Source organism: Perognathus longimembris, chromosome 23 (assembly GCF_023159225.1).
Source record: "Perognathus longimembris pacificus isolate PPM17 chromosome 23, ASM2315922v1, whole genome shotgun sequence".
Taxonomy (NCBI): domain Eukaryota; kingdom Metazoa; phylum Chordata; class Mammalia; order Rodentia; family Heteromyidae; genus Perognathus; species Perognathus longimembris.
This window is the reverse complement of record NC_063183.1, coordinates 21,525,844-21,552,411: the sequence shown is the minus strand read 5'-3', so window position 1 is coordinate 21,552,411 and position 26,568 is coordinate 21,525,844. Positions and strand designations below refer to the sequence as shown.

Below are 26,568 nucleotides of genomic sequence, written 5' to 3'. Positions count from 1 at the left end.
AACGGGAGGGAGGGAGAGACAGACACACAGAGATAGATAAATAGATAGAAAATAATTCTTACCCCTCCCCCAATTTCCACACTCAGAGGCAGCATAATTGATAGTATTATGGTACATAACCCATTAAATTTGGTGTTTCTAGGGTAAATAAATGTGTATAGTTAATAAGAGGTGGATGGAATAACCTACCCTTATCCACTTAGCTCTATCTCTTGGAAATCTTTCTGTGTCACTAAGTAACACGTGGCATTTATGATCCTCTGGGAGTCAGCTCTGTATGGTGGCAAGTCCACTGGGTTTGAAGCACTGACTGACATCCAATCCTGGTTCTGGCATGTACTAGCTGTGTTTGTGTCTGCTTTGGCCTAAGTCCACAACAGAGCCTCTGATAGTGTCCACACATCATTGGGATAGGCTAGGTGGGACTCTACCTGGAAGTATAGTCTGTCTCTATAAATAGTCATTTCTCTCCATTTTGTTCATGTGATTTCTCTTTTGCTACTGACTGATTGATTAGTGGCAGTGGTGCTGTTGGGGATTGAATTTATGGTCTCGTGCATGTGAGCAAAGCACTGAGCAACCTTCTCATCCCAACGCATGTGTCTTCTGGGCATCATTCTATCCTGACAACTCTTGAGGAGAGTAAACCAATTACTCAGAGGTGTGGTTGGGAGCCTCACTGGCCCCTGTCGACTTCATTCTATCTGTGAGTTCCCACACATGCAGGTACACTTCCCTGATCTCAACCTCTGAGAGCTGTGTGCGATGTTCTCCTCAGAGTCCACAGCTTTCCTCCTGGGGTTCTCTAGGAGGCCCTCCTTTCCAGGACTCCATTTCAACCAAGCCACAAAATACAACACGAACCCTACAACAGTGCCCTGGGTCACGAAAGGGCAACATTAATCAATGTGCTTGACACAGATAAGCTGACGTGTTGAATTGTAACCCCTTTGTACAGCTACTTACAGATAATTAAAAAAAATATTTTTGTAAAAGGAGAGAGAGGAACAAGTCTATTTAAAAGGGCAGCGGATCCTCCACTTCTTACGCACAGTTCCAAATCCTGGCTACATAGGGTGGGTACGGCTCCCCCAGGGACTCTGCTAGCATTATTTAAATGTGACCCTCTAGGCTGAAGGGCATTCAAATCAGAGTATTTTGGAAAGGCTGTTGATGAAGATTTTTAAGTTTTGCTCAGGGGAGTAGTTGTAGTGAAGAGGCTTATGAGAACAATGCATATTGTCGACATCTGAATATATTTCCATGAGAAAATAAGGAGGGAGGCAACACTAAGATGGTATAGTGTTCTCACATGGCAGATGAATATTTAATACCCTGGGGACTTATCTTTACGAGGGGGGCAAAATACCCTGTGCAATTTTACACATCTCCTACAATAGCAACCATATACAAAATGACAAATACTATAGCCACCCATATAAATAACCATGGATTTCATTATTCCCTCCTTACCCAGGGCCCCAAAGACCAGCTGCTTACGTGAAGTGTCAGGAAAACATAAATTAGTCATTATAAATAGCATATTTAAAGCATAAGCCCATCTAAAACTGGGTGGTTTAACACAGGCTACAGAGTCAAGTCTGAGGAGTGGAATGGACAGGAGGGAGGCTCAGGCACTGGAGCTAAGAAGGGAGCCAACTGGGTCTCAGGGTTCTCCAGAAACAAGGATGGAGGTGGGATGTGCTGGTCTTGTCAAAGGCCCAGAGGAACAATTCCATTCATGCTTGACCCCTGTCACCCCAAGAGGGACCAATTCACAAACTGCTTATCACCCCTATTTTTAGTTTCTTGGCAATGTAACCCAGTGCAATGGGAAAGGAGCCCAACGTAAATACACACTCTTGTTTGATTCTTCTCCTAGCAAGTAATTTTCTACTCTTTCCTGTTAGAACAATTTCCAGATTAATCGAGCTCGAGAGGCAGATGACGTTGAGTGTCCTCTCCCAGGCACAACTTTGTGGATCAGAGGAGGGGGGGGTGCTTTGCTCTCCACTTCAGATGCTAGCCCAAGTACATCGCAGAGAAACGCTGCCATTTTTTTCACCTTCAGGCCTCCTCTGTTATTGCCTTGTCCTGAGTATTGCTACCCACAAAGCTGCAGGTCATCAGCAGGTCTTTGTGAGACAACTGAACCATAAGAACACTTGGGGGGGGGGGGGACATTTCCTTTTTCTTTTGGTTTTGGGTCAGTATTCAGGATATTCTTGTTGTTGCTGGGGTTTGAACTTAGGGTCTCATGATTTCGAGTAGTGCTCTATCACTTCAATCACACCTCCAGCCCTGTTTTTTGCTGATTGTTTTGGAGATGGAGTCTAGTAAACTTTTCTGCCTAGGCTGAACCATAATCCTCTAGAGCTCAGCCTTCTGTGTAGCTAGGACTGTAAGTGTGAGCCATTAGTGTCTGGTTGACACTCAGATTTACAACTAGAACCACACTCTTGCTCAACTACTTCAAATGCTCAGGATGGTCATAGGCTATTTTCTTGGATTGGCCTTAAACAATAGGTCATCCTACGTCTACATCCTGGGTGGCTGGGATTACTGGTACGAGCTACCACAACACTTGTCCCTGTGTATCTTCTTTCTACCAAGTACTATTGTACATAGATTCTTTCATGCCATCCTCGTCTGAGCGCTGTGTTGCTATCGCCCCATTTTACCTGTAAGAAAGTAAGACTGCACAGATGAAGGCACTGGTTTAAGACATGACACCTGGAAGGTAGTGAAAGAAGTCTCAACCCGGGCTGGGAATATGGCCTAGTGGCAAGAGTGCTTGCCTCCTACACATGAAGCTCTCGGTTTGATTCCCCAGCACCACATATATGGAAAATGGCCAGAAGGGGCACTGTGGCTCAGGTGGCAGAGTGCTAGCCTTGAGCGGGAAGAAGCCAGGGACGGTGCTCAGGCCCTGAGAACAAGGCCCAGGACTGGCCAAAAAAAAAAGTCTCAATCCAAACCTGTCTCCAAACTGCACACCTTTTGCCCCAACACTGTGGAAACTTGATCTCTTTCAGCTCACACTGCTGTGCTCCTACGGTTCCAACTGAGGAAAGAGCTCATTACACTAGCTCAAAACGAATGAAGGACAAATGCACAACTTAGAATTTCTGAGACACCTAAAAGAGCTTCAGGAATCCCATCCAGGTCTCCACAGACCTGTGAGCTGCCCTTGACCTGTCATTGGCAACCTCTGACCTGGAACCAACTGGGCCTGGTATTCATTCATGTTGCATCATTCCTTAAGCCTTGACTAGCTCAAAGGCCAACTCAGGGAAGCCTCATCTGCTGTCTTCTGTCAGAATTGGTCAGGTCTAGCTACTCCACAACCTCAAACCCCGTTTAGCTTTCTAGCGCAAGATACTGTTCCTGAGTCATACCCAGTGTATGACAGACTCTGTAAGACAAGGCTGGTTCTCAACACCCTTTCCCTACTTCCACAGTATTAAGCAAAGGCACTCACCATACAAGGTCTTAATAAGGAAAAGCAGGGATAACCACTGTCCTTGAAACAGACTTCTCCCTATCAGGCAAGCTACTGCTGCTATTGAGAGAAAGAAACATGGTGGCGGGGGGGGGGGGGATGGATATACACAAATTCAAAATGATGTCTCATTTCCTCCCTTCAAAATGTGATCTAGCATTAACAATGCATACAAGCTTCTCAGGATCTTGTCTATTGCTGTGATCAAACTTCCCATCACCAACTGACAAAAAGGGTTTAATATCTGCATTTGTAATCATTAGCCAGTGCTGTCTGCACCTGATTCAGCCCTCCCAAGCCTGCGTGAGCCTCATGTGGGATCCTGTGTTCCTACCTTGCACCTGCTCCTTGGCGATCTGCTCTCCCACTGCAGCTCATCTCCCTTGATCAGTCTGCACCAAGGGAACCCTATCAACTCTCTGCAAAACACCTAATCCCCCCCCCAAACCCTTCTGAGATGCTAGCATCACCCATTTCTAGATGGTATAGCTCAGCTCTAAAAGGTTAACTAACTCGCCTCCCCCCCCACACACACACACTCAAGCTGCACGGATCCCAAGAATGGGGTTTGAATCCAGATCTGCCTGAGTGCCAGGCCCATGCCTTTGCTAACTTTAAAATAAGGCGATTAGTATTTTAATCAAGTGGAAGAAGGGACGACTCTGGCTCTATGCTCTGGCTGGCTGGAAAATACTATTTCAGAGAACATGGTTTTTGCACCCTGTGAACTCAGCCTGTCTAGACCTGAAAGCTCTCCAGGGAAAGGTGGGTTACAGATAGCACTGTTAACTGAAGTTGCCTTCAAGGCTGTGTCCATGGTCCTGAAAATGCTGAGCTCATATTTAGGAAGCAGAATGATGGCTGCCTGGCTCAGGTCCAGTGTGCCTGTGTCACAGGCACAGGGTCTCAGACTTGTGCAAAATGGGAAGGCCAAAGAGACTGGGGAGATTTCCCCAAATCTCATTCTCTCACTTTGAGATGGGCAATCTGAGGCCCAGGAAAGTCAATGTGTGTCCAGGCTTCTAGCTCTGCACAAGAATTTTTATTTTCTCAATCACAGAAGAAAAGGGGGTCACTGCAGAGGTAAGCCACTAAGGGTATGTATGGAAAATACATACATGAAAAATAAAGCGACACCCTTCCCTAAAGATTGCTGGTGTACATCATGACACTGCTCCTATATTCATTCACACATGCCTGCAAACATCTGCACATCCCGTCTTTCACCAAAATGGGAAATACACCCACATGTTTTTCTTTTCAAACTTGTATCAAGTAGCATATGTCAAATATATTCCTAGGTATGCTGCTCTACACTGTAAAGTTTGCAAGCACTTTCCAATATTCTCTTCATGGTAGACAGTCAGATTTATCCACCCTCTTGGGTGATTTATCATACCCTAATGACAATCAAACAAATGAAGCCTGGGTGCTTGTGGCTCATGCCGGTAATCCTAGTTACTCGGGAGGCTGAGAACTGAGGATGGAGGTTCAAAGCCAATCTGGGCAGGAAAGTCCATGAGACTCTGAGCTCCAATTAATTACAGAAAAGCCACAAGTGGGAGTGTGTGGTTCAAGTGGTAGAGATTGAGCAAAAAAGCCAAAGGATAATGCCCAGACCCTGAGTTCAAGCCCCATTACCAGATTCTCAGGCCTCCCCCTCCCCCAAAAAAGTAATATTGTCTTAGGTTCCAGGAAATCTAATCTGAAGAATTCTGATAGGTGTATGGCTCTCACCCGAAATGTTTTACACCTCTGAATATATTTGTCATTTGTGCAGCCTACACACTCCAGAGTTTGTTTTGAAAAGGGAAGTTTGCAAATCACTCTATTGGTCCTAGAAATAAGTGAGCCCAAGACTAATTTGTGACTGCTTATATGTTCACACCTATGTGTAAAATACTGTTGTCAGCAGGAAGGCCCATTTCCACACAACTCAACAGGGTTTGCATTTTCTTTTTTCTTTTCTTTTTTTTTTGGCCAGTCCTGGGGCTTGGACTCCGGGCCTGAGCACTGTCCCTGGCTTCTTTTTGCTCAAGGCTAGCACTCTGCCACTTGAGCCACAGCGCCACTTCTGGCCATTTTCTGCATATGTGGTGCTGGGGAATTGAACCCAGGGCCTCATGTATACGAGACAAGCACTCTTTGCCACTAGGCCATATCCCCAGCCCCAGGGTTTGCATTTTCATGAGCAGTTAGGACTTTCAACTTTGGGCAGGGGAGAAGAATAATGTAGACCTTCTTAGAAAAGAAAAGAAGAAAGGAGAAAGTTTCTATAAGAAGAAGAGAATAAGGAAGAGAAGAAAAAAATCTTCTTTTCATTTTTTTAGTCTTGGCCTTAAGAAAGATGGTAAGAACACCCCAAATGGAAATATGCTTAAATTATTCTAATTCTCTATTAATGGATTTTTTTTAAAGAGCAATAAATAAATGTATGTTTTTCAAAATCCTCATGATTCTGAAGCCATTCAACTCTAAATCTGGGTTATTACTTTAAAAGCTAGATATATCCTGAATCTCTAAAATGAGGCAAAATATTCCATCTTAGGCCAAGAAAAAAAAAATCCCAAACCAACCAACAGAAGGCAAGGAAAATTGAGTACAGCAGCTTTCAACTTGAATTATTTGAATCCAAGGAAATTACAAGTCTTTCATCTTTTTCCCCCCACTAACTTTCAAAACATTCTAAATACACTGCCCTAAATATTTCAAAATATAATCTGAAAGTGATCAAATTCCATTTATGAGCTGGCGAGTGTGGATAAATATATCAATTTTATTAGAATACACAGACCTATTTGTCTCATGGATATTGGAAAATAGTGGTACTTAATGTGACTATTAAAATACTTCTAATGTATCAGAGGAAAAGCTTTTTGATATTTTGATTAGTTTAACTCTAAAATAAGCTATCAGTGTAAAATGCTTCTTCAAAGAGCTTCAGTATGAAGAAATAACAGATAATGATGCCACTTCTTACATGGGATTGGCAAGCCAAAACCTGCCAAGAGGCACCTGCTGAACAAATAGAAGCAACGCAATGACCAATGGCACAGCTAGCTCTGCTAGCTCTTGACTGGCTAGCTCTACAGGTTACATAACTTTGGAAAGAACTTTTTGTTCTGTTTTATTTTTACTTCTGTGGGGCTAGAGACTGGGGTATGCTAGGTACGGCAGACAGTCTACAATTGAGCTATGTCCTTAGCCCTTTGGAAAATCCATTTATTTATTTATTGAGCCATATTAGGAATCAAATCCAGGGTCTTACAAATGCAAGTCTTACACTGAGCTACACCTCCAGCCCATGAAATGTCTTCCAGTGGGAAAAGAAACATTTTGGTATATCTAAAGTCCGTGGGCCCCAAAAGCTCCCGAGACTCCTCAAGGGAAGATCGAAAGTATCTTTACCACAATACTTGTAAGAAATAGTGCTGGGCACTAGTGGCTCACTGTCATCCTAGCTACTCAGGAGGCTGAGATTTCAGGATTGAGGTTCAAAGCCAGCCCTGAAGGAAAGTCCATGAGATTCTTATCACCAATAAACCACAAAAAGCCAGAAGTGGAGCTGTGGCTCAAGTAGCAGGACACTAGCCTTGAGCAAAAAAGTTCAGAGACAGTGTCTGGGACTTGAATTCAAGCCCCAGTACCTGAAAAGTGAATGAATGAATGAATGAATAAATAAATAAATAAATGCACTTTCTAGAGGCCACACTAAGGCACTATGTGTAACATTGCAACAGACTGAATGCAGAAGCAAAGCCAAAGGCCCAGCTGTCTTCTGTAAAGCTGCACATAAAAAGAGACTTGCAAAAGTTAAAGAAAAAATGCTAGTCTTCTAACTGGTTTTGTTTTTGGAAACAGGTATAATTTTTTTTATTAATGTTGGAATGCAGAAGTTTTTCATTTTAAAATCAATATATTTTCAAAAGTTGCTCTCCATTTTTTGTGTGAAGAAGGCAAATAGTAATAACTATAGCTCACCTTGAACAAAAGCTCGTATCTTTTTTTTTTTTTTTTTTTGCCAGCACGATGGCTTGAACTCAGCCTCGCACTCTTGCACTCAAGGATAGTTCTCTACCACTCGAGTCACTGCTCCACTTCTGGCTTTTTGTAATCAAGTCTGATACTCTACCATTTGAGTCACACCTCCTCTTTTTGGCTTTTTGGTGGCTAATTGGTGATAAGAGTCTCACAGACTTTCCTACCTAGATGGGTTTTGAACCATGTGATTTTTTTTAAAAGATTATAAGATGAGAAAACTAACACAATTATTACATTAGTGATGCCAAGGCAATATGGTTTCAAGATAATGTGCAACTAGCTTCTAAATGATCCATCTATCACCATTTATGCCTCACTGCAGAGAAACAACACCACTCTCCATGAATTCCGAGAGCATGTCCTTGAAAGGGTTATCTGAGTGTTAATACACAGGCTATTTCACATCCTCCAATACCCCACACAGCTCATCGCTTGTCACCCCACTACCAGTTCACTTGCATCCCACAGGCATCTTTCCTCTCCCAATTTTCCTCTTGTAATGTCTTACTCATCACTCTGGACAAGATCTCTTTGAAAAAGCTTCCCTTGAAGTCTTCTTTCCCGAGAAAGTTATAAAGTTCTGTCATATCTCTGTCCACTGTGTATACATCTACAACAACACATAATGCGTCTCGTTGAGGTTCCCTGTTTGCCTGAAAAGTTCACAAAACTCTCGTTGGCCAGGTTACAGACATGTGACAGATCACTGTCAACAGGATTATTTAAGAAGCAATGAAATACCAAGTGAGTGGGGACATTTCATTTGGTTCCAGCCCTACTAGGAATATGGTGTGTTTCTAGTCCACCTAGAAACACAGCACGAGTGTCCTAGCCATAGGAGCTAGTTTTCCATGTTTGGGAATGAAGGGCAGCCCGCCCAGGGAGCCCCCCTCCTGAAACCTATCCCCCAGGAAAGCCTTTAGCTAACTCCTTTCTGACTTCCGAAAGGACACAAATGACACATGGACTAGGCATGGATCTTAAATGATAAATTAAACCAAGTAAAAGCTCAAGAGGCATCAAAGCATGCTGAAGCGAAAACAAGTCAATTAGCAAAAAAGGACTGAAGAAAGGGGACAATGTGACAATGTGGAATGCTTGTGCCATGTCAAAGGAGGCAGGAAATTCATCCTCCAGAAGCAATCAGATGTGCTGTCACCTTTTGAGGGGGGTAGGGGGGACATGTGCCTATTAGCAAAGAACAAGCCATTTTCATTAGCAGGACAAGGGAAGAATTCATGGGTCTGTGATTAGCTGCAACAAAGAAAAGTAAGTCATCTCCATGTTTGGCTTGAAGAATGGCTGTGGTAAGAATTAGGCATCCTATAATCCACCCAGGGCAAGATGTCAGAGTGTGCTGAACAGAAGAGAGAGAGAGACAGTGTGGCATGTCACTGGAGTAAAGACGGCGCTGGAGTGGAGACCTGAGATTGGGTAACTAAAGGCAATCTAATCTGATGAAAAGCTACAGATTGGAAAGATCTTGAAGCATAAGATCTTGCCCAACGCCTACAACCATCCAAAATAATTGGATGTGTATCCTTTTGTTAGACATTGAAAATAGTAATTTAGTTCTCATTCATTAGACTGATTCAAACCGCCCTCATCCGATAGCTCTATTATCAAAAGCTCCAAGGTCATAAACACTCAGACAACCCCTCAGAGCTGTTTCTTTTCTCCCATTATAACTCGGTTTCCTTCATTAGAGGTACAGCCCTAGCCCTGCAGAAACCTCAGCGTGTGAAATCACAGACTGTTATTGCTGACTATAACCTCAGGAACTGACTTACCTAACCATGTCCATGTTAGGAAAACTGAGATCCAGTGAAGCGAAGTTCCTGGCCCAGGCCACACAGCTCCGTAGTCCCAGGAAGCAAACACGGGGCCACAAATTACAGGTCCCATTCCTCACTCAATGCTTTACACTTGCCAAGATCATGCTGGAAACATTGCAAGGTGTATATGTGAGTGTGTGTGTGTGTGTGTGTGTGTGTGTGTGTGAGTGTATATGTCTCTGTGTCTATGTAAGTATGTGTATGTGTCTGTGTGGTGTATATGTGTGTGTGTGTGTGTATGTTCACAAGAGGATGGAAATCAGTGTCACAGTGAAACAGCAGGGCTGTTCCTATCAGGGGCAAGTCAGGGACACTTGGAAAGTGGCCCGTGTACAAGTTTAAGGAAGAGTGGAATACTTTATTGACCTCAGTGTAAATCCCAAAAGTGTTGCTTGAAGGCAACAGGAAAGTCCATGACTTTATATGGATATCTAGCCAATGCCACCTTAATTACAAGAAGAATGTTCAAAAGAAAAAAAAAAAAGGAAAAAGGATGTTCCTACTACCAGAAATGGGAAAGATCAGTGTCCTGTGATACAATATGTTAATGGTGTGATGATATAGGAAGGGATGTCACCTCTGTGGCATTCTTTAAAAAAAAAAAATCCATGACTTCTATTTAACAAGTAGAAAATACTAAAACACAAGGAACCTGCTATTAGCTACCTCACTAGTGGTCTTCACAAGGGTCCAGCCCAGAAAAAAAAGCAAAGAAAGCTAAGGAACTGTCTGTTGGAACTTAGAGGAGACAAGAGAACTATGATGTGGCTGGAACTCTGGATTCTGGAATAGGTTCTGAGACAGTGACCTGCTCATCATCTAGATAGAGCTGATTAAGAACCCTCACTACTGAAGCCCAATTCCTACATGCACAAAACTCAAGAATGTATCTCCTAACAGTTGACATTAGAAATGCATCTGCTTCCACAGATAAGACTCATGCATTCTGTGCATTTCATAATCCTCCCCCATCTTCCCTTTCCCTCAAGGTAAAACACCAGTGCTGTGTTTGCAGCTATAATGCTATCTCCTCATAGCACCTAACCCAGACCCACAAGCTGTCCTTCCAGATTGAGCACAGAGTAAATCTCTCTGTACTGCTCCCTAGACTGGTCCCTACCTCCTTCTGAGGCTTCAAAATGCCCAACCCTGTTCTCAAACTTCAGGTACCACATTACTTCCTCCAGGAACCATCCCTTAGACTTCCCCCTCTGTAGCTGCTTCCTTGCTTCAGAAGCAATCACTTCCTGCTTTCTGGCATTTATATGCCTGGAATGCAACTATATATCCGTACTTGCAACACTAGATTTTAATATCTGCATATACATCCATCTTCCTGGCTATTCCTATGGGATTGTGTGTGGAATGCAAGGATGGTTTGCTGAATCAAAGATTGTCATGCCCACTCTATGACTCCTACCACTCAAGAACTGACCAAGGTGACAGACAGGTGCACTGTTGAGGCAGATGAACACAGCCTTCAAAGTCATTCTGAAGATCCTTTCTACTGTGTCAATGAGCTTGTAAGTTTGGTCATGTCCCTCTAGAAACAGAGCCTCAGCCTATGCTAAGTATTAAGAGATTATCTGCTGACAATGACTGGGCTGAGCCTCTGAAGCAAAATGAGTGATACTGACTTGTGTATTTCACCTTCTGCTTTCTCCCCTGTGAGCACTGATGCTCATTAAGAGGAGAGTAGCTGAAATCAGGCAACTAGAAGAGCAGGTTGTGAATGATGCCAGTTTAATCTAGTAAGGGGGCTGGGGATATGGCCTAGTGGCAAGAGAGCATGCCTCGTATACACGAGGCCCTGGGTTCGATTCCCCAGCACCACATATACAGAAAACTGGCCAGAAGTGGCGCTGTGGCTCAAGTGGCAGAGTGCTAGCCTTGAGCAAAAAGAAGCCAGGGACAGTGCTCAGGCCCTGAGTCCAAGGCCCAGGACTGGCCAAAAAAAAAAAAGAAGATTGCAGATGTGGCTCAATCTTATAGTCCTAGCTACTCATGAGACTGAAATATGAGGATCAAAGTTTGAAGCCAATCAAGGTTGGGAAGTCCCTGAGACTCTTATCTCTAATTATCTAGCAAAAAAATCCAGAAGTGGAGCTGTGGCTCAAGTAGTAGAGCACTAGCTTTGAGTAAGAGAAGGCAAGGGGCAGCCTCCAGGCCCTGAGTTCAAGTTTCAGTACCAACACCAAAAATGAAAAAAAAGGTAAGTCTTTCCCTTGTAGATTTTGACCCAGAATCCACTCGATTCTTCCTGTCAGCCCACGGTGTAGCTCTCCAAACACAGGAGTCACTCCTTCATGCTGAGGATCTGCAGAAGTTGACTGTTCTGCTTGCTCCTAAGCACCTTCTCTCTGGGGGTCAGAGGTCAGAGGGGAGGCCAGGGGTCACTTAAGGAGAGAGAAAAGTTCTGAGCCAGGCTCCTCAGCTGTGCCTGGAGGCAGCTGAGAGGCGGATAGATGTATCAGGAGAGCACACAAACTACTTATCTGCTCTCTGAAATGCCAGCGAGTTTGAAAGGCACTTTGTCCAATTAGAAGTGTGGAGAAATATTCATCCTGTCCATGACAAAGATGAAGTGCCTCTTTCAAAAGCAATGGTGGCAGTGTGCCAGGTTTAAGAAGTCTGGGCGATTTCCACATCGAGCCAGCAGTTATTAATTAGTTTTATTAGTGGCAGGTCCTTAATGCGAAATGACAGAAGGAGAGAAGAGAATAGCCCCGTCACGACGAAAATACAAATTGTCCAGAGTGAGGTTGTGTTTGTTCCCCCAACACGTACAGGCGGCCCGCCAGGCCCAAGTGGGGAGAGAAGAAGCCAGCCAAATGCCTTTCCGCAGAGTTCCGGACTATTAATGGCCTGACAAAGAGACTCGGGCACTTACCCCAGGTAGCTCTCCAGGGGAAAATCTACTAATTGTAATGATGGAGGAGGAAGAGTCTCCCAGGAGAATGGAGGGGAAAACTAAGAGCCAGAAAAGGGGACATGGTGGGGGGAGGTGGACACCTCCCCATCCACACCAACCACCAAGACCTCTGTGAGGTACACTTGCATCACAGGGAACTTGGGGGTGGGGGAGATTCTCTGCAGAGAATTAGTCTTACACTGTCAACCTGTTTTTCTGTGACCATTAATCACATTTGTATTTATAAGCACTAAGACAGGATAATCAAATCTCATGCTTCAAAGCATATGTTTATCACCACAGGCATAAAAGGAAGAGGGGGGGAAAAAAAGTTTACAAGCCCGCACTGTTGGTAGGAATTGTGGTTTATCTGGTGGCTTCCCCAGATGCACCCTGGGGGTTGGGGGGGGGGCCCTCTGGAAAGCGTGCCATACAGGAAAGGACAGAGCTGCTTGACATCTCAAGTTGTGAATGACACATCTTTCTGCACTTGGCCCAACACGGGACTTCAAAGGAAGTCCCACAATTCAACCCTGAACTCTGTGCTTGGTTGAACCAGAACTTCCTCCTCTCTCTACAAGACCAAGGACCCTGACTACTGTGTGATCTTTCTCTCTCTGACTTTTGTTGGTGGTGGTTTGGTGGTACCTGAGAACTGACCTCACACTTGCTAGACAGGGACTCAACCTCTTGAGCCACATCTCCAACCTCCTTTTAGGTTGGTTATGGTTGAGGTAAAGTCTTCTTTTACACCCAGGGTGAGCCTAGGTTGTGATTCTCCTACTTGTGTTCTTCATGTCGCTGGGGGTGACAAGCATATACCACTGTACCCAGCTATTGTACTTCCATAGCTAGGATGATAGACATCATCCCCTACCCTCCGCCCTGGTTGAGATGGGGCCTCACAAGCTTCTCATGGCTTCTGCTGGCCTCGGATTGTGCTCCCTCAATCTCTGCCTCTGAAGTACCTATAGGTCTGAGCCACCAGGGTGGACTCCATACACCTGTTTGTGTGTTTCCTGTGATGTTCTAGTATTCTGGATAGCCTAACCCCAAGTTTGCTGGTGCTTTGAAGGAGTTTCCTGCCTATACATCTGTTTTCTGCCAGATCCTTCTAGACTAGAGCAAAGTTAGGGAAATATGTTCTAAGGGGCCAGACAAGAGATATTTTAGTCTGGGCAGGCCCTATAGTCTGCAGTTCAAAGCTAACCAAGGCAGACAAATCTAAGATACTCTTCTTTCCAATTAAGCAGCGAAATCCTGGAAGTAGAGGTGTGGTTCAAATTGTAGAGCACCAGCCTTGAGCGAAGAATACAAGTAGAAATGTGCAGCCTTGAGTTTAAGCCCTGGTGCATGTATACACATGAAGACACATACATACTCCCCCCCACACACACACAATTCAAGAACCTATCATGAAATGGCCATGTTACAGAATGCTTGTTTGTGCCTATATGTAATTTCACATGTGATTTCGATAAAGTATAAGTCATTTTGTTTGTATATATGAATCCTATTTCCCCACTGACTTTCCTTTAAAAAAAAAAAAGAAAGGATTGATTTTCAATAACTCATAAGCTGGGATTCTTAGCCTTTCGGCAGATAAATTAATGATCTATAAACAAAGACTAAATTACCAGGGAGATAATTCATAGATCTAGCTTTTCACATGGGAAGTGATATTGGGTAGAGAACGGAACATACTCTTTAGAGTGGAAGGGACCTTTGTGGCCGTGTTGATTTCACGGCTGTGTTTCTGGGCAAAGCTCTGACCCTTTGTTTCTTCCTCTAAGAATAGAAACCATGGTCATTTCCTCAGATCATTAGCATGCTGGATGGGCTCACTGCAATGAAGCAGCCCCTAGTACACTTCGGGGCACAGTATAGACTCACATGTTTAGGAACCATTTACCCGTACTCTTACTTTGCACATCCATAGTTATTCAAGGAAGAAACACATCCATGCTGCCATCTTCCTTCCTTCTAACAATAAGTAAATAAAAAGAAATTGGTCCTCCTGGTGGTCATGAATGAAACAGGAGGATGTCCATACCAGCCAGCCAGCCCCTTTCTTCATCCAAAGATGTCCCAGGATACCACAAGATGGACTACAGGATTTCTTAGGATGGTCTAAGCCCAATACTTTGAAGCTTTTCTTTTTTAAATTTCATTTTCTCCTCTATCCTTCCTCTACTTCAGGTGGATGGAGACAGGGTCTGTTTATCTGGTCACTGTGCAAACTGGTGACACTACCATGTGGTCCCATTGTAGACACCACATACCAGGAGTCAAGGACACACCCTGGGGCCCAAGGCACATTACCAAGACCTAAGGGGCCTACTGGGCTCTGGATGGCTCTACTTTGCCTTATCCTATAGTTGTCATCTGTCCTGAAATCCCCAACCTATAAAAACCAGGTCTGCAGAGTGCTCTGGGTCTACATGCCAAATACTAGCACTATGCAAGCACCTCGTCCCTCAGAAAAGGCTGCCTGCAATGAGGTTTTCAGCTACAAACCACATTCAGCCTAAAGCCCTTGTTCAATGGTGTCCACTGTCCACAAGGCTTACACGGACAGCCGGGGGATGTGCGCAGGTTTTGGAGAACTCTCCATGGCTCTCCTCAGCACACATTGGGTAAACTCGTCACATAGCACGGGAGTCCCCATTAGCCAACACAGTTGCTATTTAAGTAAGAGCTAACCTGTAGTTTCAGCAATTGTGATTTATTGAGGAGGTCATGGGAATAATGCAGAGGACTTGACCATTGGCCTGTAATTCCACTCATTTAGACAGGCGGCTCTTCACCATAAAATAGTCATTCTGTGAATTAATGTGTTTTATTTGAAAAGTGACATGTTATACTGGCTTGTGCTATTCAAGGAAAATTAGTCTGGGTTGCTCCTTTGCCAACCAGACAAGGAAGGGTCCAGACTTCTCAAAGTGATAGGTAAAAATATCTAAATATGCAGCCAAAGATGATATAATATCGACCTACACAGACACACATGCTACAAAACTAAGGGTACAAGTGCCTGGTATCTGGGGACCTTTACAATTCAGCACTTGGGCCCAGCCTCATCTACTTGGAAATAGAGGTGCCGATTACCATGCACAGTGGCTGACAATTCCACAAGAGCCGAAGTCAGTGAACTAGCCTATTGTTTTTCCTTGGTTAGTACTGAATAATGATTTATGGGATGAATGAAGGAATGCTGGGCCCTGATGTGCTGAGCCACACCTCAAGTCTGAGCCTCAGGCTATCAAGGAACTGGAGTCAGGCCCTTCAAATGGGAGTGCACGCTACAGAGAATGAAGGAAGGAGCTAATTCCTGCTGCCAGGGGCGTTGTATGAAGTCAGATGGGCTGGGTATCTATGGCAGTGTCTGGTCACTGGTTGTTAGTACTATCAGTGATTATTACATGCTGAGTATGGAAACTTGAATGACCCCCTAGGCCCTACAGCCCATATCCCCTCTCCTGACTTCTTCTCTGTGTGTATGCTGAACCTGGGGCATGAACTCAGGGTCTGGGCTCTGTCCCTGAACTTTTTGCTCAAGGCTAGCACTCTATAACTTGAGCCATGGCTCCACTTCTAGCTTTTTGGTGGTTAGAGATAAGAGTCTCACAGACTTTCATGACTGGACTGGCTTTGAACCATGATGCTCAGATCTCAGCCTCCTGAGTAGCTAGGATTACAGGTGTGAGCCACTGGTGCGTGGCTTCTCTCCAACTTTTTTTTTTTTTGCCAGTCCTGGAGCTTGGGATTCAGGGCCTGAGCACTGTCCTTGGCTTCTTTTTGCTCAAGGCTAGCACTCTATCACATGAGCCACAGCACCACTTCCAGCTTTTTCTGTTTATGTGGTGCTGAGGAATCAAACCCAGGGCTTTGTGCATGCTAGGCAAGCACTCTACCACCAAGTTACATTCCCAACCCTCAAACTTTTTATCTCCCTACATTTCTTCCTGCAGTACCCTAAGAATCATCTACTCCAACCTTACGTTGTTTTATTCATTCCTGAACATATTAAGCCAAGTTCTTGTCCTTATACTTTCATTCCTGTCATTCTAAAATGTTTCTCTTCATCTCAGCTCTGCTTAAGTTATACCCATTCATAAAATCACACTATATTTTGTGTGTGTGTGTGTTGTGTGCTGAATTTGGGGCCTTACTTGAGTGAGTTCACTTACTCTTGTATAGCTCTTTTGTGCTTAAGGCTGTCACTCTACCATGAGCCACAGCTCTACTTTGGCTTTTTGCTGGTTAATGGGAGATAAGAGTCTCATGGATTTTCCTGCCTAGGCTAGCTTTGGACTCTCTGATCCTCAGATCTCAGTCTCCTGAGTAACTAGGTTTATAGGTCTGAGCTACCAGCACCTGGTGACTGTGGGTCTATAAACCACACCTCTAGTTGGCCTTCACTTGTTCTTACAGCAAGGCCAAGGCTAATAAGGAATGTCCAGGAGAAGTATGCTCCATCCAGGGTGAACCAATAGGAGCACTGATGCGATTGCTCCAGGTTCTAGAGCAGAAGGTAATGGAATGCCTTTGACAGAGGTGAGCTCTGGTGCCTTTCCCAATCCCTAAGGAAGGAAAAAAAATGGCATTTGGTATGTGGCAGGGGGAGGCTGAAAATATGAGCAAGCCACTGCAGATTCCTTGATTTAAGATGTACAATGACATCTTAAAGCACATTGTTGGAAGTTGTTATATTCCTCCATGATGTCATAGACAGCCCAGCCTGTTCATCTTATGGTTACCATGATTACGGGCAGCATTGGCTGTATCTGTGTGTTGCTAAAAGGGGGTTCACAATGACCTAAGATGTGGGGGTTAGGAAAGGGTAAGAGTATATAAGTATATATTAGAGCACAGACAGGACCATAGTGTATGTTTCCAGTTATACAATTTCCAACTGTGTGACCTTGAGCAAGTTAATTAACCTCTCTCTGCCACAGTTTGCACTTTTTCAATACAGGGAAAATCGAAATACCATGCTCACAGAAGGAATCTAAGAATTAAATAAGATGATACATAGAAAATGATTAGCACAGTGCCAGGCAAAAAAATATTAGGCCTTCTTATGCTGCTGCTGTTGTTAATAACAATATCGTTAATTAAGTCGGGCATTGGTGGCTCACACTTACCTAGCTACTAAAGAGGCTAAGATCTGAGGATCCTGGTTTAAAGCCAGCCCAGGCAGAAAAATCCATAAGTCTCTCATTTCCATTAATCTGGGGAAAAGCTCGAAGTAGAAGTGTGGTTCAAGTGGTAGAGTGCAGGCCTTGAGCAAATAAGCTAAGCAAGAGTGTAAGGCCCTGAGTCCAAGCACTAGTATCAATATGCATGCACCCGCATGTGTGTGCACATGCACACACACGTGCGCACACACATACACACATGCAAATACTGTTATTTCAACATCACCAATTATGATGTGTTGTAAGATGGTGATGTATTTAGGATGGACAGAGGTTCTTCCTCACTAAACAGTCCCTGGGTGCTTTTATTAAAATGCATTCTGTAATTTCTTGAACTGTATGATTCCAGCCACACTGCTCTGAATTTTACTGACAATGTGCTTTCAACTGACAATATAGCTAAGCTTAGTAGAGTGGTGCACTTAGCAAGATGCAATAAGCATGGCAGTAACTCTTTTGGCCACTAGAGGTCTATGCCTGACTCACGGGTTCAGAGGTGTGCAGATCTGCCCAGAGCTGTATATGTTCTAATGAAAGAAAATGCAAAGTTGTCCTCAACATGGTGTTTAAGAGTTCCAATACAGCCTGGTTCCAGTCTACCTGTATAACCTCCTTTCCCACTACTTATCATCTACCAACATATAATCTTAGCCAGACATGGAGATGCATGCCTGCAGTTTAGAGACAGAAGCCGAAGGGTCACAAGTTCAAGGCCAGTTTAGGCTCCTTAGTGAGTGAGAGGTAAGTGTGAGCTTCACAGTGAGACCCTATCTCAAAATCACAAGAGCAGCATAAAAAAAAAAACAACAGGGGCTGGGGATATAGCCTAGTGGCAAGAGTGCCTGCCTCGGATACACGAGGCCCTAGGTTCGATTCCCCAGCACCACATATACAGAAAACGGCCAGAAGCGGCGCTGTGGCTCAAGTGGCAGAGTGCTAGCCTTGAGCGGGAAGAAGCCAGGGACAGTGCTCAGGCCCTGAGTCCAAGGCCCAGGACTGGCCAAAAAAAAAAAAAACAACAACAAACAAGTACATTCTGTTTCCCATCTGTATCTCTACCCTTGTACAGTTTACGCCACTGGTAATTGACCACTACCAGTGTGAGTGCGTGCACGCACACGCGCGCACATACACACACACAGAGCAGTGTTTCAACCTATCCAAATTATTTTCTTCCTTTTCTCTTCACCGCCCACAGTACTGAGGATTGAAACCTGGGCCTCACTGTTGAGCCACACTCCAGTCCTTTTAAAAATTGTTTTAGTTTACTCATTTTCAGATGGGGTCAGGAGCTTTTTTCCTCAGAACAGGCTTTAGACAGAGGTCCATCTCCTTCCTGCACAGCTGAGATTATAGGCATGGACTACAGTGCCAGGCTTCTTGGCCTATCTTCCAGGTGATCAAGATCTATTGTTTTAAGAATTCTATGAGTGCCAGGAGCCTGGAATCCTAGCTATTCAGGAGGCTGAGATCTGAGGATCATGGTTTGAAGCCAGCCCAGGCAGGAAAGTCCATGAGACTCTTTATCTCCAATGAACCACCAGAAAACAGGAAGTGGTGCTGTGGCTCAAAGTAGTATAGCACTAGCCTTAAGCAGAGGAGCTCAGGGACAGCACCCAGGTTCTGAGTTCAAGGCCCACTATTGAGTTAAAAGAAAGAAAGAATTCTACTAATGATCTAGCTCCTTTGTTGAATTTAATGAATTTTTAGGTCTCAGACATAGCTGGTAGGCCTTAGATAATGTATGACATTATTATTTATACCTTTATTTAACTTGTCACTTGCTGATACTTCACCTTTCCTATCCAGTCGTAATCTACTAAAGTCACGTGAATCTTTGCTACCCCTTATGAATGCCTAAAAGTCAAATAAAGAAGGCACAATCATTTTTTGAGCATCAAATGCATGGCACACACAATGTTGATTACATCGTGATCTTGTTCCATAAGTCAATTCAGCTGAAATGTCTATTCCCCTTATTGAAATTGAGCCTTAAAGAGAGAAAAATGACTTGGCCAAGACCTCACTGCTAATAAATCGAGTTACAATGCATATCCTGATCTAACTCCCAAAAGCCATTTGTTTCTGCTATATTGTATCACATCTATCCAATGCTGCCTTCAGTAACTATTGAATAAATATGCAGGGATAGCCAGGTGTTAGTGGTTCAGGCCACCTAGCTATTCAGAAATGCTGACATCTGGAAGACCCTCAGTTCAAAATCAACCCCGGCAGAAAAGGCCATGAGATTCCATGTCCAATTAACAAGCCAGCCTGGCTCAAGTGGTAGCGCCCCAGCAATGAATGAGCAAACCGAATAAGAGACTGAGTCCCTGAGATCAAGTGCTGGACCAGAAAAAAAAGAAAAGAAAAGGAATTTATACTTGGATACTTGAATAGGTAAAGAGCAGCTTACATAGAACATTTGCACCAGACTACCAACCAATCAAGAGTCTGCATTTGCAATGACTACCAACCAATCAAGAGCCTCCATAAGTACCATGTGACCACTGAGCCTCTCAGGACAGAAGGATGGAGAAGGCTCCTCCCCCTCCCCCCACAACCCACCGGCTAGCAATGAGTTCTGCCTATTCTCCCCTTCCTGTGACAGGTGCAAAGAACTATGATCTTCTCAGGTAGAAACTCGAGTAGTGGGAGTCACAGGGACATTTTCCCCAGGGGCGCTCAAGGCGACCACCAAAGACTGCTCAGGACTTTTCATGCACACATTTTCCCTCTCCTGACAGGCAGCTTTGCAATTCCAGCAGCACTCCCATTCAGTTGGCCACAATATTATGAAATACTTTATACAAACAACTGGATTTCATTTCAAACAGCATAAATTAACAAATTGCACATCGGCACACAGCATCTGCTAACCTAATAATTAAGATATTTAAAAAGTCACCTAATGGCACCGAAGTCAAGTTAAAGGGATAATTGTTACAGTGTTTTAAGGAAGGGAAAAAAAATTAAAGACACAGGATCCAGTCACCCATATAGCTACCCGAATGAAAGGCTGTTTTTTTTTTTTTTTTGTCCTGTCCCCCACCCCCTATCCACCATTGGTCTCTTTGAGAGCTCCACTGTTTGGATTAGCACCGTGTAAAAAGCAGCAAATGCTGTTATGTAACTAAACCCTGCATATACAGTTGTCAGTCTGGGTAAATTTAACTCTGCAGGTTGAAGGCAGAGCTTGCTTGCCAGAGCAGAACTTAGAACACAAGGAAAATTTAAAGACATATTGTCCGGTGGACCCCCAGGAGAAGCTGGCTAGGAATCGGGTCCAGGAGGCTGGCACAGTCTGCTAGTGCCACCCAGGGCCACTCCCCCCCACCCCCACCCCCCGCCTCTCTTAACAGCCAGTTTGAAAACAATGAATACTGACAAGAACATGGTTGTTCAATTATAAAGCTGTCTACGTGTTCCCTCTCCCTAAAGACACTTAGGGGGCCTAGTGTAGATCAGAAAGGAGGGTGTGGAAACCCAGAACCAGGGGGAGGCTTTAATAATAGGGAGAGGAGAATGGTTCCTTGTATCCGGGCAAAGGGGCCATGGCGTGGAGAGGCAGATCAGGGCTTGAGTTCTAGGCAGTGCCACAGTCAACGCCTTTCTTCTCTGTGTAGCTCATGCTTGCACACTGCCAAGCAAGGAAGGTGAATTAAACCCCTGGCAGTGCTTTCAGAATCCATCATTTCTCTTTCTGGTGAATCTTTATTCCTTATAGAGGACAAATAACTCTGTAGGTAACCCCCCTTGGTCTAAACGGAGGCTCTGTCAGGTGAAACTAAAGGAAGGATGTTACCAAAGGAGGGCAGAAGGGTGCGATGCAGTGGCTTATGCCTGTCATCCCAGCTACTTGTGAGGCTGAGACTGGGAGGATCACAGTTCAAGGTCATCTTGGTTTAAAAAAAAAAAAAAGTTAGCAGACCTACTTTTGATCATGAAACCAAATGTGGTGCTTCGTATCTGTAACCCGGGCTATGTGGGAGTAGGAAGCTCGGGTAGGGAGATTATGGTCCAAGGCAAGCACTTGGAGGGAAGCAATGTGAGACCCTATTGGAAAAATACAGCAAAAAGAGTGGGGTGTGCCTCAAGTTGTTGATTGAGTGCTTGCTTAGCAAATGTAAGCTCCTTATTAGATCAACACCCCCCCCCCCCACACACACACACAATCTTTGCAGTGAAGATAATATTCCAGTGTAATTTTTTTTTTCTCTGTGCTGGTACTGGGGCTTGAACTCAAGAGTTTCATACTCTTCTTTGGCTTTTCTGCTCAAGGGTGGTGCTCTACCACTTGAGCCATAGCTCTACTCCTGGCTTTTTGGTAGTTAACTGAAGTCAAGTGTTTCTCAGACTTTCCTGCTCAAGCCAGCTTTGAACCTCAATCTTCAAATCTCAGCTTCCCGAGTAGCTAGGATTACAGGCAAAAGCCACTGGTGCCCGGCTTTCAGGACAATACTTTTAAAAAAATGAATGTGAATGTGAGGAACTTAGGATGAACAAAATATCAACCTTTTCAATGAAGATAGCCTGGGAATAAGCCAGCCAAGTGCTATGAAGAGACTGTGTCTGGATCACATGAAGGAAACCATTGTTACATCTTCTGACTCCACTGGAAAGCGAGACGCAGGAAAATACTGGGGCAAGATGAGAGCTGATGACCTAGCGCGGTCCCTTCTGCTGTGAGCAACGGAAAAGGCGCCATCCCAGACACAGAGCCCCACCGGGAAACGTTCCGCCTTTTAAGATGAGACACCACAGAACATTCTCATGGATAACTATCGAAAGAACTTCGGTCATAGAAAGAGATCATGGAAAAGATTATGACTTGAGAATATTCTAAATGATTACTGTTGGAGTAGTGATAAGATTGAGCCTCTATTATCACTGACCTCTAAATCAAAAAGGGTTTTGTTTTTCAACATACTGATGGTTTTCTGGAAATATAAAGGTTATTTCTTTTATTTGTTTTGAGGGCTTTTTACTTTGTGCTTTGGGCAGTCACTGGGGTTTGAACTCCACGCTTTATGTTTGTCAGGCAGGTGCTTTACTGCTGAGCCATGGTCTCAGACCAGTTTAGCTTTGGCTATTTTTAAGATGGGAGGGAGGGTCTTGAACTTTTACCTAGGCTTACTATGTAACTGGGATCAACACACACCATCACATTGAGATTACTGACATGGTGTGGGACAGGGGTGCTGGTTTATGATCTTCCTGACCTCTGCCTCCCAAGGAGCTGGGATTACAGGTACAGGCCACTCTCCTCAGCTGGAAAGCGTAGTTCTGATGATGCCACCAGAGCTCAACTATCTTACATGGCTCCCAGGGGCCTACAGATGTAAATTAAAATTACACAGCCCAGCAAACAAGAGCCTTACTCTCTATGCTAATTTCCATGGCTCCTTTTGGTTCCTCCCTCCATCTCAGGCCTGTTTGAAGCCCTCCTGTCTTCTGAGATTGCCTCCCCCAGAGTAGGAAAATGTTCCTTCACCACCCCTAAGGTCCCCCCTTTTCTAAGCATTATGCCCTGTTCCAGTCTCAACTCCAGAACCCTTCTCCGCGTAGCCTTGAAGCTCTGTGACATGCTAAATCACCAGTCAAATTAAATTTAGCAAGGATGGCCCCAAGCAGATTTGGCGTTTGAGTTTAACCCTAAATTAACCAAAACATTCCATTTCAAAAAAGAAAAAGAGGAAGAAGTCATATGATCAAAGTATACTGATTATTCTTCCTTTTCTGTCTTTGGAAACAGCACCAAGAGAGGAAAGAAAAATGGGGGGAAAAATTATATAAAGCTCCAAAACAGATGTTCAAGAAGTGAATAAATAATGCTAGCTTCCTATGGACAGGAAGTCAGTCCAACAGCCCCCAGAAATTGGACACAGGGTCAATGTTCCTAAGGTAAGAGTAATGATAATAATACCCACATACAAACTCAGTACTCTTGGCTCAAGCAAGAAGGGAAAGAAAATCCCATTCTGGCCCCCCCCTGGCTTTTGTAGCCCTGTTCCCTTCCCCATCCCTCCCCCTCCAATGACAGGCCTCCCCTTCTAAGAGTCTGGTGCTCAAAGCCTGATTTTTCCCTGAGCAGAGCAATTCAAAACCATCTTAGTCACACAGATAGAAGGTGAAAGTGTATTCCAAGCAAACTACTGGACTGAGGTGGAGTTTATCAAAGCAATTACACCGAGATGTTATGGGAAGGGGGGAAAATGTAATCACATATGACAGGGATTATCAAAACTGCTTACACAGGAAATCAGCAAACTGATAACAGGCTGACAACAGCGTATACCTGACTGAGGAATTTTCAGGCTCAGACTCCCCAGGCTTGTAAAACAGAAATAACAACACAGGACAAGCTGTGTGGTTCAGCCTGGGCGTGCTGGGCAGGCGAGAGGGAGAGAAGGCTTGGAAAAGAAGGAACAATGCAGCTCCTTGGAAATTCTCTGGTCAAAGACCTTGATTTACAGGAGGCTGTGTTCTTTTTACAGCTGAAAGGAACCTGACCTTGAACCCCATGTGATCGGAGCTGCAAGTTGAGGGGAGAGGTAAGATGAGGGACCGCTTTGGGGACCAGAAAGACACATGGGGAAGTCAGAGTTACACATGGTGGTAAGAACTAAAAATTTTCCACCCAAGACAGAGAGTCAGGGGGAAAGAACCACTCTGTACTAGCATATGGCTTGAATTGGGTTTTTGAGAATGTTCTAGAAATGTGTGTGGTAAGACTAGGACGGGGGGCGGGGGGGGGGATGAACAGGCTTGGGAAGATCTCCTTACTTTTGAAGTCTACCTCTCAGAGTACTGAGAGAGACCACCCAAGGTAGCCCAGGACATACAGACTGGGGGTCATGTTGTACCCCAAATAAGAGAGCAGTAAATTAACTTTCGGGAACGTGGTGCCATTTTAGGATCTGTGAGCCCAGTATGAAAGCAAACTGCAGAAGATACCTAATGAATCACTGACCGACAGGACACCAAAATAGAGGCCCTAAATAAAGCAAGTGGCCTGGAAAAAGGAATAAATAAGTACCTACATTTTAAAGGGGGAGGCCCCCGACTCCCCTCTCTGTACCACTGGGCTTTATTTTCTGTTCATCCTGTGGTATCCTGGAATATCCTAACAACCTCAGCTGACTGGGGGAGACCAGGCCTTAAACTTTATCAGTACTGGCAACAAGGGGTGATTTGCATCAAGTTCAATGCTGTCCTTTTGACTGTTGTTGCACTTAATTGAATGAAAAGAAAAAAAAAAAAAGCTGTCAGTCTAAAACCCCAATCCCAAAGTAAATTCACTCAGAGCTAACCATCTGCCAGGGTTTCTCCCGGGGTTCTCTACACTTATCACCCAGAGAACTAGATTTACTTCCTCATAATTAGATCATTCCTGAATTAAATTGATGGTCCCAGGGACAAAAGAAACAAAAAAAAAAAAAAAGGAAGGAAAAAAAAGGAGGGGGGTGCGGCATACAAAGTGTGTTTTGAAACCAGAAAGCAGAAGCTGACTTGCTTTAAAAACAAAAAAAAATGCAAGAGACTACATATCCCTCCCTCCTCCCCACAGGAATAGAGTGGTACAATAAATGTTTTTTTTTCCCTAAATTAGGCTTCACAGCAATTATTGTCTCCACTCCACCCTTGTCATTTATACTTGGGGGTTTTGTTTGGAAAGGTGAAGTATGTAGGACAGGTATCTATCATTTAGAGAGATCCAAGAACCAAAGCAGGGGTCAGAGCAGACGGACCACCTCATCAAATGCTGTGAAGATCCAAGTCTTTCTGCACATGTGAGAACATCTGTGACCTGGGCCCCTTATTTAAAAATAGAGAGACACAGTGAGTCACTGGTGGCTCATGCCTCTAATCCCAGCTACTCAGGAGTCTGAGATCTGAGGATCGAAGTTCCAGGCCAGTGGGACAGATGAGTCCAGGAGACTTTTAGAGGACCAGCCTTGAGCAAAAAGGCCAAACAAGAGACACAATGCCCTGAGTGAAAGCCTCAGCATAAGCACCAATTATTTAAAATTTTTTAATGAACAAACAGGGATCTCCTGTGATGACCACATTCGTTGAAAAGGCTGAGGGGGACAGGTCAAGCAGTTTAGGAAGATATAAAGCTGGCAATAGACCCCAAAGGGAACACAATTGTGGAGACAAAGAGATGAAAGGGGGAGGAAATTCTGAAGTCTTCTCTGTAAACCTGATTTCATTCCTTTCCAGTAATTGGCTGATTCATCCCCAGTCACATTCAATCTCCTGGGCACTTAACTGTACAAGATTTTTCAAATACTTCACATTAACTCAAACTTTTCCAGGAAATATCTCTGAATTAACTGAAGTGTTTAGCGATTTTTGCCACTATTGTTCTTAGAAGCTGGCCATACTACTTGATTATTACTACAATGATGATGACGATGATGACTGATGATTATGATTACTCTTACCTAACTAGTTTGACACAGACGCGAATAAAACTCTTGTCTCAGAGCCTCCTTCAACCAGAGGTCAAGAAAGGTGGATTTAACTCAAAAGTCAAATGAGACCTGCATATTTAGATTGGATATTTCAATGATTTCTTAATATAGGTACAATGGGAGAGATAAGAATAAAGGAGGGGCTGGGGATATAGCCTAGTGGCAAGAGTGCCTGCCTCGGATACACGAGGCCCTAGGTTCGATTTCCCAGCACCACATATACAGAAAACGGCCAGAAGCGGCGCTGTGGCTCAAGTGGCAGAGTGCTAGCCTTGAGCGGGAAGAAGCCAGGGACAGTGCTCAGGCCCTGAGTCCAAGGCCCAGGACTGGCCAAAAAAAAAAAAAAAAGAATAAAGGAATATGGGCAGAAATACAGAAAGAAGCATGGATGCGACAAGTGAAATAGGGCCTGTTTTAACTACAAGGGTCTACTTAATATTTACATGTATAGTCTCATATTTCTACTTCTCAAATTCCCAAATGCTTCAAACTTTTCAAGCATTTATTAAAACCGTGGGAGATTTTAGGACTTTTCTTTTTGAGTTTAATAATTTTCTAAGTCGAGGCTACATTCCATTATCTATTTTTTCACACAAAC

At 44.1% G+C, this 26,568-nt stretch overlaps 1 protein-coding gene and 1 long non-coding RNA gene across 2 annotated transcripts in view; both read right to left on the bottom strand.

Annotated features, from left to right (window-relative positions):
- Positions 1 to 26,568, bottom strand: part of Rora (RAR related orphan receptor A) — a 711,223-nt gene that overhangs the window by 656,432 nt on the left and 28,223 nt on the right. The window lies entirely within an intron of this gene.
- On the bottom strand, positions 5,584 to 6,996 carry LOC125341003. The gene is made up of 3 exons (XR_007208855.1): positions 6,658 to 6,996; positions 5,741 to 5,743; positions 5,584 to 5,622 (listed from the first exon to the last, which is right to left on the bottom strand). It is a non-coding gene; the product is annotated as an uncharacterized LOC125341003 (long non-coding RNA).